This window comes from Canis lupus, chromosome 26 (genome assembly GCF_011100685.1).
Source record: "Canis lupus familiaris isolate Mischka breed German Shepherd chromosome 26, alternate assembly UU_Cfam_GSD_1.0, whole genome shotgun sequence".
Classification (NCBI taxonomy): domain Eukaryota; kingdom Metazoa; phylum Chordata; class Mammalia; order Carnivora; family Canidae; genus Canis; species Canis lupus.
Genome location: NC_049247.1, coordinates 24665936 through 24680883, shown reverse-complemented (window position 1 = coordinate 24680883; position 14948 = coordinate 24665936). Strand labels below are relative to the sequence as shown.

At 40.2% G+C, this 14948-nt stretch overlaps 1 long non-coding RNA gene across 3 annotated transcripts in view; it reads right to left on the bottom strand.

Moving 5' to 3' along the window:
* LOC106557828 overlaps positions 1–14948 on the bottom strand; it is a 28871-nt gene that overhangs the window by 11929 nt on the left and 1994 nt on the right. For all 3 annotated transcript variants that reach the window (XR_005379394.1, XR_005379393.1, XR_005379395.1), the window contains exon 2: positions 618–766. This is a non-coding gene — a long non-coding RNA (uncharacterized LOC106557828). The remainder of the gene's footprint in view (positions 1–617; positions 767–14948) is intronic.

The window sequence follows — 14948 nt, the reverse complement described above, 5'->3', positions numbered from 1 at the left end:
CTATCATAAATGAATAAAAATTTAAAAAAATTAAAAAAAAATAGTCATTTGAAAATGATGATTACAAAAAATGTTTAGTACCATGGGGGTAAATGTTTATATCAAAAGTGGTGATGAGAAAACAGCAGGTTATGGAAAAACAAAATTGCCTAGGTGGTGAGATCTGAACAATTTTAAAAAGACACCTGGGAAAAAGACTGGAAGGAAATGCAATTGCCACTGATTTATCCAGGCATCTTATCCTGTATAAACTTGAAGGTTTTTTATCTTTTTTGATAGCTGCCCTCAGTGACACCATGTCAAACCCCCTTTTCTCACTGGGTACCTTAATGATGGATGCCAATAGATTCTAAGCTACTTTCAGGAATTAGAATAGTCTCTTGTCATTTAAGATTAATTCTAGATGTTTACACAATAAAACATTCATTTTTGAAGTGTCCATCTCAAGTTCCCCTTCAAAGCTCCTGCCCTGCCCCCTCTCAGGGATGCTAGACCTGGCCATGGCTCTGGTGGTTTGAGGGGAGAGTGGGGGAACACAGCCCCATCCTCCACTTCCCTGCTGGTTCCTCTCTGTGGGAGGGCTGGGGACAGGACTAGGAAGGCCCAGGTCTTCCTACCTGACAGCCTTGGGGAAGCAGTGGTCTCTCTGCTGGCTAGTTGCTGCTCTTCAAAGCTAACTGGCTGCTGGTTGCCTTCTTCCTCTGTGTGGCAACATCCAAACACTGGCTCTCTTGTGCAGAATCTTTCTGAATCTCAGCTTCCTCACCTGTAAAATAGAAAGGAAATAAACTACCTTATGTGGGTGATGTAGAAACAGAATAAGATAATGCATGCAGGAGTACTGTCAATTGTAAAGCATTATGTAAACAATATTTGCTATTATGATTATTCTGAGGAGCCTGTTATTTGGAATATCTACTATCATTTGAAATGGGTACCTCCAGGGATCCCTGGGTGGCTCAGCGGTTTAGCGCCGCCTTCAGTCCAGGGCATGATCCTGGAGACCCAGGATCGAGTCCCGCATCGGGCTCCCTGCATGGAGCCTGCTTCTCCCTACTCCTGTGTCTCTACCTCTCTCTCTCTCTCTGTCTCTCTCTCATGAATAAATAAATTAAAAAAAAAAAGAAAAAGAAATGGGTACCTCCACTTAGAGATCAAATAAGTATTTCACTTAATAGGTAGAAATAGAATTGGTGAATTTCGTCCCCCCTCCCACCTGCTCTTCTCCCACTCTTCCGCATCTCAGTTCAAGAGCAACTCCATTCTTTCAGTGATGCAAGCCAAACCCTTTGCAGATGGCCATGGCCCTCTCCTCCTCTCACACCCTACCCACATCCAATCCATCAGCAGACCTTGCTGATTATACTTTTAAACCAAATCTACAGGTCAATAGCTTCTTCTTTTTTCCAAGATACCTCACCTATCTCTGACAACTATCTTTCAATTGGTTTTCCTTCTCTACCCTTGCTTCCCTGTGATCTTCTCAACACTGCAGCCAGAGTAAGCCTTATCAAACCTAAGTTGGTTCACATTACTTTTGATTCTAAACCCCTCAGTGGCATTTCATCTTACTCAAAGCAAAACCAAAAGCCCTTGTCAAGGTGTACAACGCCCCCATATGATCTGGCCACTGGTTTCTTCTTTGACCTTGCTCCTACCACTCTATCCTTCACTCACCAAGCTCCAGCCACTCCATCATTTTATTGTTCCTCTCACAAGCCAACCATTCTCCTGCCTCAGGGCCTTTGCCCTCTCTGGTTCTTCTGCCATGAATTATTTTTATCCAGATGATCACAGGACTTGCCCCCTCACCTCAACAGAGTTGTTTTCCCTGGTCACCAAGTTTAAAACAACACACTCTTGCCCTATCCCTCTTTCCTGCTTTTCTCCTTTCTTAACATTTAGCACCCCTGACATGTTATATATTTACCTGGTTATGGTCTGCCTTCTCCCACTAAAATGCAGGGCTTTGCCCACTGCTACATCCCCATCCCAACACTCAGCAAAGAAATGGATTCCTTCCAAACATTTCTTTATCATGACCATTTCATAGATATACCTGCCCAAATCCATTGGCAATTTTCATGCCCTTGGGTTCTTCTGAATTGGGTTCCCTTCCTTGTGTATGTGAGAAAACCACATGCTTCCTTCTAGGTCCTGAAGGGTAACAAAAGCCTATTTCCATGTTCAACTTTAAGTGTAATTACCCTGACCCTTGGGGTTTGGGGTTGGAGAGGAGAAGAGGGGATTTGCCCTTAGTGTCTGACCATCTTGAACTCTTCTTCTGATGTCTGTAGCTGGCTGGAGTCTGGCAAGAGGCATTCTCTCACAGCTCACTTTCTGGGAAGCTACACTGTGGTAAAGACAAATATGTGTAAATAACCAAAATGTCATCTAGGAAGCAGGCAGGTGTGGGGCATTTATTATATTTACAGAGGGTGGAGGGAGGAGGTGCTAGCAGAGCATATACCCAGAGTTCCACAGATATGTTACTGGTCTTTCTAGTTGGGAGATGGGGTCACATAAGACCATGAACTCTAGGGACACTCCCATCTATATTCACCACCCCACTTGGGACAACTTTCACAGGAGGCCAAAATAAAACTGTGTAGCTACTCAGCCTGTGTGGTGACCATGTCTCACCTCAAAGTGCTTTGTCTTAAGGGGAAAAGGAGCACATCTCTATTCTCAACGTAGAGGCTGATCCCTACACAAGGACCAGCTTATTTATTGGCCCATATAGTCATGATACTCAAGTTCTTCAGGTGCTAGCAGGCTCTAACTCTGCTCTGACCTTAGCTGGCACTGGGCTACCTTCCCGGTCCCTTATACAGAAAGCTGCACTTCCCTGAACTGTTTTCAGTAAGTTTCTCTCTTCCTCCTCAGACCTGCCTGGACTGGCTAGGGCACTCCACAACAATGTTCTATTTTCCCTTGGCAGAACCTGGCTCTGGCTCCAATCATTGGCCACCAGAGGTACCTGTATGCAACTACCCAGGAGAGACCAGCAGGGGGAGCCAGGAAAATTCAGATTCCTCAGCTAGACAAAAAGGGTCATGGATAAAAGCTACTTCTCAAGAGGTTCAGGTAACTTTCTCATTTAAGATACACAGAATCAAGTGCACTGTTAAAATAGCTGATTGTGAGGTTCAGGTGAGTGGAAAGCCAAATGGGATTCATCCATTCAGTCATCAACAACTATTTATTAAGCACCTACTACTACATGCCAGGCTAGGCATTGCCTATAGAGTATTTAATGACAAAGACTGCTGAAGTCCCTAACCTCATACATTAAAGTTAGTAAACTAGGAGAACAGGTAAGCGGAGGTCTAGGTACTTGGATCAAAGTGAAGATGCTTGACAGGTTCATAGGACTCTGGGAGTGGGAGAGACAAAATAACTGGTTTGAGACCAGGAAACTCCTGTAAGGGATCCCTGGGTGGCACAGCGGTTTAGCGTCTGCCTTTGGCCCAGGGCGCGATCCTGGAGACCCAGGATCGAATCCCACGTCAGGCTCCCGGTGCATGGAGCATGCTTCTCCTTCTGCCTATGTCTCTGCCTCTCTCTCTCTCTCTCTGTGTGTGACTATCATAAATAAATAAATAATTTTTTAAAAAAAAAAGGAAACTCCTGTAATTCTACCAATGCAAAAAACTGCCAGAGAAAGAATGTCAGGCCCAATACAACTGCTAAAAGCAATTTAAATGACAGCATACATCTCAGTATCTAAGGGAAATGGCTTCAACAAGTAGAAAGTGAAACCCTGATCAATATACTTACTTTGTTTCAAAATAATTCAGTGGGGAGAAGGAGTAAATGGGAGTAGAGATAAAACAAGATGGGCCATATGTTGATGATTCTACAAGCTGAGTGGCAGGTACTTGCTAATCATTATTCTCTTTATTTTTGCATATCTTTGAAAATTCCTATAGGAAAAGTTCATATATATCAATAACTTGATCAATAACCACTATAGTCAGGGCACCTGGGTGGCTCAGTGGTTGAGCGTCTGCCTTTGGCTCAGAGAGCCTGCTTTTCCCTCTACCTATGTCTCTGCCTCTCTCTCTCCCTGTGTCTCTCATGAATAAATAAATAAAATCTTAAAAAAAAAAAACCCACTACAGTCAAGTTTCATAGAAGACACCCTATTTGTTATGGGGGAAAACTGAACATCTCCACTCATCCAAAATTCCTAAAGAGTTCACTGAGGCTGTAGACATTTTCTCTCCTGTCCCCCTTTCTCTCATAGATCTATTGCCAGAGCCCATATCTTGATCCTTCAAAGAATGGCACAGTGAATGCAAGTTATTCACTGAGGCTCCTTACCTGTGTAATATGCCAAAGTGGGGAAGAAGAAACTCAGCCTCCCTTGGGGAAAATACTGGAAAGTAAATTCTGTCCTCCATTGCCCAATAAGGAAGGAATATGTGGTAATGATGAAGAGAAGGAGATCAATGGGATTGGGATAGATTCTGCTCCCAGTAGCAGCATAAGGTCACTGGACATCCTTGAACAAATCCCATGATCTCTGGAAGCTCCTCCTTTCTAAAGACAGGGATATATTACATATGAAAATAGCACTTGTAAATGCTTGTTTGGGCAGCACGAGAAGAGTTCAAAAGACAGGTTCTTTCCCATATGTTTCATCGTATAACATTTCAGGAATGGTTATTTATTTATTTATCTTTAAAATATTTTATTTATTTATTCATCAGAGACACACACAGAGAGAGAGGCAGAGACACAGGCAGAGGGAGAAGCAGGCTCCATGCAGGGAGCCTGACGTGGGACTCGATCCCCAGTCTCCAGGATCACGCCCTGGGCCGAAGGCGGTGCTAAACTGCTAAGCCACCTGGGCTGCCCAGGAATGGTTATTTACAAATAAGCATATAGCAGATGGTAAGGTTGATGCCACCCTTGACCTCTGGAGAGCTCTGGTTCAAGAAAGAGGTTTCTTAGCAAGCCTTCTACCCCCAGAAACTCAACTCACAACTGGCAGGAAGTACTGGGTCTGAGCTGAGGCAGATGGGAGTAGTCCGAGTTTCTATGAGGATGACCTAAAAACAGCAGCCAACGTTCTCTGACATCAAGGGGGTAGGGCTTGATAGCTAATGAGTCTGGGTCCAGAAGAAACAGTGCAAACAAGGCTATCTAGAAAAGTTAAAAGCAACCCAGAAAACAGGGTGAAATAAGAGCTTAACAAAAATAGCACAGCGCAGCAAGGCAATAAAACAAACACTTCATAATTATTTTAAATGACAAGGGTACTAATTATACAAATGATCCACAAAGAAGTACATATTCCAAAAATAGTTAAACGGAAATACCGATCACAATACACAAATGTACTCAGAAACACGCTTGCCATAATAAAAGTAGAGAATTCAAAGCTACGGTAATCAAAACAACATGGTATCAGCATAAAGATTATATATGTGTATATCAATGGAACAGATTTGAGAGTCCAGAAATAAATTCATACATCTAAGGACAATTGGCTTTCCACTAGGTACCAAGACCTGGGGAAAGACCGTCTTTCAACAAATGGTGCTGGGAGAGCTGGATAGACATATGCAAAATATGACACCAAAAGTACAAACAACCAAAGAAAAAGATAAAGTAGATTTCATAAAAATTAAAAACTGTTATGCACCAAAGGACTATTAAGAAAGTGAAAGCAGGGGTGCTTGGCTGGCTCAGTTGATGGATAGAGCTTGGGACTCTTAATCTTAGGATTATGAGTTTGAGTCCCACATTGGGTGTAGAGATTACTTAAAAATAAAATCTTTTGGGGATCCCTGGGTGGCTCAGTGGTTTAGCGCCTGCCTTCGGCCCAGGATGTGATCCTGGAGACCCGGGATTGAGTCCCACGTTGGGCTCCCTGCATGGAGCCTGCTTCTCCCTCTGCCTGTCTCTGCTCTCTCTCTCTCTCTCTCTCTGTGTCTCCCATGAATAAATAAATAAAGTCTTTTTAAAAAAAAAAAAAAGAGGGAGATGCCTGGGTGGCTCAGTAGGTTGAGTGTCCAACTTTTGGTTTTGGTTTAGGTCCTGATCTTGGGATTGTGGGATCAAGCCCCATGTTGGCTCCACGTTCAGCATAGAGTCTGTTTGAGACTCTCTCTCTCCTTCTCTCTCTAAAGTAAATAAATAGGGCAGCCCTGGTGGCTCAGCGGTTTAGTGCTGCCTGGAGACCTGGGATCAAGTCCCACATCGGGCTCCCTGCATGGAGCCTGCTTCTCTCTCTCCTCTCTGTGTATTCTCATGAATAAATAAATAAAATATTTAAAAAAATAAAGTAAATAAATAAAAAATATATTTTTAAAAAGATAGTGAAAACATTGGGACACCTGGCTGGCTCAGTCAGTGGAGCATGTGACTCTTGATCTCAGGGTTGTGAATTCAAGTCCCATGTTGAATATTCAGATTACTTAAAAATAAACAAACAAACCTAAAAGAGGTGCCTGGGTGGCTCAATTGGTTGAGTGTCCAGTTCTTGATTTTGGTTCAGGTCATGATCTTAAGGTCTTGGGATTGAGCCTAGTGGGAGCTCCTCACTCAGTGAGGAGTCTACTTGAGATTCTCTCTCCCTCTTCCTTTGCCCCTCCCCCTGCTCACACACACACTCTTGCTCTCAAATAAATAAATAAATCTTTACATAAATTTTTTTTTTATAAATTTTTTTTGAAAAGTGAAAGCATAACCCACAGATTAGGAGAAAATATATCATCTATTTGATAAAAAATCTATCTAGAATATATTAAGAAGTCTTACAACACCACAACAAAAAAGACAACCCAATTTAAAAAAGGGCAAACAGGAATGCCTGGGTGGCTCAGTGATTGAGCGTCTGCCTTCAGCTCAGGGTGTGATTCCTGGTCCGGGGTTTGAGGAGCCTACTTCTCCTTCTGTCTATGTCTCTGCCTCTGTGTGTGTGTGTGTGTCTCATGAATAAATAAATAAAATCTTTTTTAAAGATGGGCAAAGGATTGTAATAAACATTTCTTCAATGAAGATAAATGGCTAACAAGCACATGGACACTCAACATCTTGTTATTAGTTACTAGGAAAACACAAATCAAAACCACGATAAGATACCATTTTACCCTATTAGGATGACAATAATAAAATAAGGGATGTGAGTGGGAATAACAAGCTTTAGCAAGGATATGGAGAAATTCTAACACTCACACACTGCTAGTGAGAATGTAAAAGTGCAGTCACTATGGACTGGTAGTTCCTCAAAAAGTTAAACACAGAATCACCCAACAATTCCACTCCTGGGTATATACCCCAAAGAATTTAAGACAAGTGTCAAACAAGAACCTGTATGTGAATGTCCATAGCAACATTTTTCATAATAGCCAAATGTGGAAAAAGCCACCAACTGATGAATGGATAAACAAAATGTGGAATACCCATAAAAGGGATATTATTCAGCCATAGAAAGGAATGAAATATTGACATATTTTACAACACAGATGAATCTCAAACACTACTTCTAGTAAAAGAAGCCAGACACAAAAGATCAAATGTATGATTCCATTGATATGAAATGTCCAGGGGCACCAGGTTGCACTTCTGTGCAAATCCAGGTTCTCCCTGTCAGTACAGTGAGACAGTTTGTAACACAGGGTATGGGATCAGACTGCCTAGGTACATATCCTGGCTCTTCCACTTACCTTTTGCTTTAGGCAAGTTACTTCTCTATAATTGTTTCTTCATTTATAAAATAAGGATAATAATTGTGCCTGCACTGAGGGTTTTTATGACAAATAGTGTGTATACATATACATATGTGTGTGTGTGTATATATATGTGTGTGTGTGTGTATATACATATGTATATGTATATACACACACACACACTTATGGGAAATCTGGGTGGGCGGCTCAGGTGGTTAAGCATCTGTCTTCAGCTCAGGTCATGTTCTCAGGGTCCTAGGATTAAGCTCCACATTGGGCTCCCTGCTCAGTGGGAAGCCTGTGTCTCCATTTCCCTCTGCCTGCTGTTCCCTCTGCTTGTGTTCTCTCTGTCAAATAAATAAGTAAAATAAAAAAAAAGAAAGAAAAGAAAAATTAAAAATAAATAAAATCTTAAAAGACATTTAAAATAGTATCTGGCATGTACTAAGTGCTCAATAAATGTTAGCTATGATGCTTTTATCTGTCCATATTGACCTACTGTTGGTAAACACTGGATGGCTGGATAAAATGTACATCATTCTAGGCAGAGATTGCTGGATTATCCAATTCACTGGCAAGTGAGGATTACAGTCTTTTAGGAATCCAGAGAGGAGATGTTAAAACTCTAACAAGTAAAAGTACTAATGAGATAATACTTGGACCTTTTTAAGACTCCTTGAACTGACAATGGCTATAAAACAGAGGAAACCAAATATTTCAACTCCATTTCCAGATAATTTAGACTTGCTTAAACTATCTAGCATAACAGGAGCAAAATCAGAGGTTCAGTGAGACTCTAGCTTCTAATCCTAGATGGTGGTAGTAACAACAACAACATTAATAATAATAGCAAAAGTTCTTAATATGTGTGAGGTACTCTACTAAATGCTTTAAATATATTAACAATTTAATGTTTATTGGAGCAGATTTCCCTACTATATCCAAGAGAGCAGAAGTTCAGAGCAAAAAGCATGTTTCTGGGCTGATGGCAGAAATATTCTAAGAATAGGAGGCTTTCTTATCAATCTGATGACTTATGAAGGTGACAAAAGGTTAGGCCACTCAGTGTTGGAGAGTACAAGATCCTAGAAAGTGGAAATGCTCTACCACTGCCTGGGTAGTAACAGCCTGGCTGCAACTGGGCAGAATTTCTATTTCTAATGTCAGGATAATAAGGAAGTTGCTGCCAATACTGCATAGGACAGAAGACACTTAGCAGTGATGGCTGACTTCCAACTGAGCCATTAAGGTAAATGTAAAAGAAAGCTCCAGGTAGAAATATCATTAGGAACTCAGAGAACACACTGAGTGTTTGAAGCTGGTACTTAACCTTCTATTATTGGACTCAGGGTCTTGCCATGCTGGGGCCAATCTGAGTCCACTTATGACACCCCCTTATGCCTTATATAATACTGCTCATTTCTGTTATCTGGGCTTTGCAAAGGCAATTGGGGCAACAATCTCTTACGGGTGGGCCTTAGAGTACTAAGATGTTGATTTCTCCTGTCTTTGCATTTCCTTCCAGCCACAATCATTCTATGATCTTCTATGGGATTCCTTTTTTTCTTTTAATTTTATTTATTTATTCATGAGAGACAGAGAGGCAGAGACGCAGGTAGAGGGAGAAGCAGGCTCCATGCAGGGAGCCTGATGTGGGACTCGATCCTAGGTCTCCAGAATCACGCCCTGGACTGAAGGTGGCGCTAAACTGCTGAGCCACCCAGGCTGCCCCTATGGGATTCCTTTTCTCTTCTCTCCATTTCACTGTAACAGAGTCTGAAGAATATATAATATTTATTAGTATTCCCTGACATACAAATCCTTTAAAGGATATTTCTTAAGAGGAGATGGGATGGAGCCAACCGTGAGAAAAGATAAATAGAGAAAGTTTTGAAGAGAATAGTTCACATGACAGCCTAGTGAGAATGACACCCAGGAGAGAACTGAGATAGATGATAAAAGGAAAAGCAGTGCCTGACACAGAGGATACTCAAGAGCTGTTTGGGGACTGAAAGAATAAACAGTAGCAGGAGAATAAAATATCAGGATTCTAAAGGTGGAACAGACATTTCCCAGCTACCTTGATTCCCAGACTCAGCATATATTTAATAGATAAACATCTGATTTACACATTTATGTAAATTCAAATGCTAACTACAACCCTGAATGGTAAAGTAATTCATGGAAAACACCCTAGTCCAGGACTTGGCACACCTAAAATACACAGATGAACATTTTTTTTTTTTTTTTACATTTTGAAGACAGAGCAAAGATTAGGTCAAAAGCATTGCCTTCCTAAAATTAACCCATAGATCCTATGCCACATGACTGCCTAGACTAGGCCTAGTATTCGGCCAAGATTAATTGCTCCAATTCCAAACTCAGGACTTTTCTTTTCCTGCTCCCTTTCCCTGACAGCTTAGAACTCCTAAGCAACTGTTTTGTTTTTTTAAAGATTTTATTTATTTATTCATGAGAGACACAGAGAGAGAGAGAAAGAGAGGCAGAGACACAGGCAGAGGGAGAAGCAGGCTCCATGCAAGGAGCCCGACACGGGACCCAATCCCGAGACTCCAAGATCACACCTGCAGGATAAAATCTATACTCAGAAACCTCCATAACTTGGTCAGTAAGTATTCAGCTCTTCAGCTGCATGTTTTTTGGTCTCATTTTAATCACCACCCTGAATTCCCCACTAGTCATAGTGATAGCCTACATTTCTAGGCTTCTGCACATTGTCTGACCTGCCAAGAACACTAATTCCTACCCCATTCAGATTTTACTTTTTCTGATAAGCCTTTCCTAACCTCCTAAATGTAGGTCATAAGCCCCTCCTGTGAGTTCTCACAGCCCCCAGTACTAATCTCTGCTGTAGCATTTATTTCACTGTTGTTTTGCCTACTAGTATCTGCTCTATCACAAAATTAGGAGCTTCTTGAGAAAAAGGACCTTGTAGAGTTCACTGTTATATCCTCGATACTCAGTTTAGTGCCTGCTAGGTATGCAGTGGATGTTTAATAATCACTGAATCAATATGCCTTTATAGTCTGTATCATACTCTTTAACACTACTTATAAATGCTGTTTAATGTTTTTATTTTCCTGTGTTAGCCTGATCTTTATAACCAGATTTTAAGTTTCTGGAAGATAGAAATATACTAGTACTTAAAAAAAAAAAAGATATATACTAGTACTTTGAAGTTAGAGGTTACTGACACAGCTAATATTTATTCAGGACTGAATATCAACAATCCAATGGTATAGGTACTATTTTTTCTCTCTCTCAACCTCCACCTGAGGAAATTGAATCATAGAGAATTTAGTAGCTTCCCTAAGATGACATAGCTAATAAGAAGCAGAGCTGGGATTTGAATGCTGACATTGGTATCTGTACTCTTAATCATGATAATAACAGGCTATGGAAATTTAGAATTACGGATGCTAATTTATCCAAAACTATACTGTAGTGCTGAGACTGGAACTCAGGTCTTTCTAAAGCCTACACTTTTTTTTTTTTTAAAGATTTTATGTATTTATTCATGAGAGACAGAGAGAGAGAGGCAGAGACACAGGCAGAGGGAGAAGCAGGCTCCATGCAGGGAGCACCCATCTGGGACTCGATCTCAGGACTCCAGGATCACGACCTGGGCTGAAGGCAGGTGCTAAACCACTGAGCCACCCAGGGATCCCCTAAAGCCTACATTCTTAATTATTTGACATACTGCTTCTCTTGCTTTAAATGTCAGCACTAAAGCTCATATTGGGTGTTGATAATTTTAAAAGCTGCAGCTCCAGTTTACTGAGATTGAAGAATATTACATTCCTTTCCAAAAGTGGCATCACTGTAGTTTACTGGGTTAATTTACCTTAAATATTAACAGCCTAGTCTTATTAGCCAATTAAGTTTATAGTCTCTAGTGTTATCCCTGCAATACCAAATACTGTGTTTTCCTCAATGTAAAAACCCATGTTTTCTAAGACTGACCTCTAAGTAAAAAGCTACTCTCATTCAGAAATTTACTCTTCCTTTTATTTCTCAAAACCAGCTATGAGATATTCCCAAATTCTCTGCTTTTGTGGCTCCTCAGTTTTTCAGTGTAGAATGTCTTGTTTCTGAAAGTAACCTATTATCCACAAACTCTCTTGGCTGTTTTATTGTTTATCCTTAAAAAATTACTATTCTCTGTAGGCTTATTAGACTCTTTGTCTTTATGTGGTACTCTGCTTTTCCTCTTTATCTCAAACATTTATTAAACACTTAACTGTGTATCAAAATGCAAATAACCTAACTCATTGAAGGCCATACTTTCAAAGAAAATGTCCTTGGGGCTTAGATATTGGAATATGATTTCCTTAACAAGCTTCATAAAGTCATCCTCTGCTCAGTTTACAATTATACACCCAAATATCTTTCAGCGAAATCTCAGTAGCTACTTCTACGGTGCATTATATGGAGAGAATAGCTGGAGCCAACTCATTGGATTTTTTTTTTCATTGGATCTTATTCCAAAGATTTTTACCAACATTTAGCCCTCTTTGGCTGACAAAAAAGATTAAGTGGTTTTTTTTGTTTGTTTGTTTGTTTTGTTTTTTGTTTTTTTTAATTCATGAGAGACACAGAAACATAGGTAGAGGGAGTAGTAGGCTACCCGCAGGAAGCTGGATGCAGGACTCAATCCCAGGACTCCAGGGATCATTACCTGAGCCAAAGGCAGATGCTCAACCACTGAACCACCCAGGTGCAAGGTTCTTAAATTTGTTTTATTTATTTATTTATTTATTTATTTATTTATTTATTTATTTATTTATTTATTTATTTATTTATTTATTTATTTATTTATATTTATTCATGAAGACACAGGCAGAGGGAGAAGCAGGCTCCATACAGGGAGCCTGACAAGGGACTTGATCCCAGGTCGCCAAGATCACCGCCCTGGGCTGAAGGTGGCGCTAAACCGCTTAGCCACCGGGCTGCCTGGTTCTTGTTTTTTTGTTGTTGTTGTTCTTAAGTTTTGTAACAGCTTCCTCATTAGAACTCTTCCACTAACATCCCCTATTATCAAAATGAACTGCCCATCTTTCTTGGAAAATGCTCTGGAAGTTATTTCCTGAGTTAACAGTATGGCTTTGTCTCTCTGGATCAGTAATTATTTAACATAAAACTGAGAGTCAAACATCCCTGAAATATTTAGTAAAATATAAGTACTCTACCTCACAACGTTTTCCTCAAGGATATATGCAATCCAAAATGAGTATTTGGGGATCCCTGGGTGGCGCAGCGGTTTGGCGCCTGCCTTTGGCCCAGGGTGCAATCCTGGAGACCCAGGATCGTATCCCACATCGGGCTCCTGGTGCATGGAGCCTGCTTCTCCCTCTGCCTATGTCTCTGCCTCTCTCTCTCTGTGACTATCATAAATAAATAAAAAAACTTAAAACAAAATGAGTATTTGAATAGTGCTGTATCATATTATTATTGCAGTAATATTTCCAAAATAAATATGGAGTTTGGAGTAACTATAAGCCATAAAATATGGCCATATTGCTCCAATACATGAAGCAAAGTTCAAAACGAGATCATAAGACTAAAACATCATCAATGATGATAAAAGGCACATCTCTGAACTAAATCTGATTTCCTTGAGGAAGGAAGATACTGAACCTACTATAATAGAGAATATGCCTTTGAAGGACTGAGGAACAAGCCTGTCATTCCAGAAAAAATCAAATCACGCAGATAAATGTCTTACAGGCGAGAAAAAAGCAGAAATGACTAAGCTGAAAAAAATCTCCTCTAGCCTGTCTTACATCTTTTACAGGTAGTGCTGTTCCTGATAAGACATATGGCACAAAATATGGTTTCTTTCTATACTAAAGGTGTGTAAATTACAGAAGATAGCAGTTTTCTGAATAGAAAACTTAGATAACAGCAACAGGTAATGAGGTTTGGAATTCTGAGGAAGAAATATCGGCACCCCTACCTGGGTGCAGCAGATAATCTAAAATGGTACAAGTGCTGGCCTGTGTATGTAGCCTGTCTCTGTTATAATCAGAGGGGAAAGTATTATAATCTGGGAGAAGTAGCCCTTCAGAGTCTGAGGAGCATTTCATCAGACAATAACTGAACACTCACTGCATACAAAGGCAATAGATTAGATGCTTAGGAATCCATCCAAAAGAACCCCCTGCTACTCTGAAATTAAAAGCTGCATTCTCATTTTCTCAAGCTTATATATTTTATGTAATGAAACAAAATGTACATCGTATTTTTCTTGTAGTGGTGTAAGTCCGCAAGAAAAAGTGTGCAAAGAACCCTTCCCCTTTGGCCTTCTGCCTATAGAAATATCCACCTGATTCCCTGAAAATGTTAGCTTTCTTTAGCAAGTGAAATACACCCTATTATTCTCTCCTTGACCCTGTTTTACTGTTTTTCACGACACTTAAGACCACCTGACACTTTACATATTTATCATTTATCTTTCCCAATCAAAATACAAAATATAAGCTCTCATAAGGGCAGAGATTTCAAGTATTTTGTTCACAGATACATTCTCAGTATCTGGAACTATATCTAGTATGTGGTAAGTTCTCAAAAAATTATAAAATTAATAAAAGTGTTTTAAAAGGCCCCCTTAATGCTGTGTTACAATTATTAAATTGTAAAATTTTGGCATATCTGTGTATATGTATGTGAATAAATTTACAGATTCTGTGTGATTACCAGCATAGGCCAAGTCAGGGGTCAGAAGATCAGAAGCTTGTGTGGGCAGACAGGAGTATGGTTGCAAAAACAAAGCAACATGTCTTATTAAATGGACTGAAGGACTCAAACACAGTCAGCAAACTTCTGTAAAAAGTAAACTAAATTTCTGTCCTTTCCATGTCTGAAATCTGACTAGTAAATGCAAATTTACTTCAGATTGGTTGGATTGACATTAGCTTTCTTCCTTGATAAAGCTTCTGAAACCTATTTAGTGAAGTTTTTTTTTCTTCTCCCTAAATTACTGCCTAAAGATACAAGCCCTCAGATCGAAACAGTCTTCCATTTCTATTTTGAGATTTGCTTGAGTCACAAGGTAATCTTGGAGAATCACTCTGCTCTGTCTCTCCATTTACTGAGGCTGCCTGGGAACTCAAACTGTCAGCCAAACAGGAAGAGGACCCTTCTGCCTAACTCCAAAAGGCCTAAGTCATATGAATGTGGTGAGGTTTAATGATGGCTATAAATCACTGCGATGGATTTCCCACAGGGTGGAGGAAAGAAAGCAAA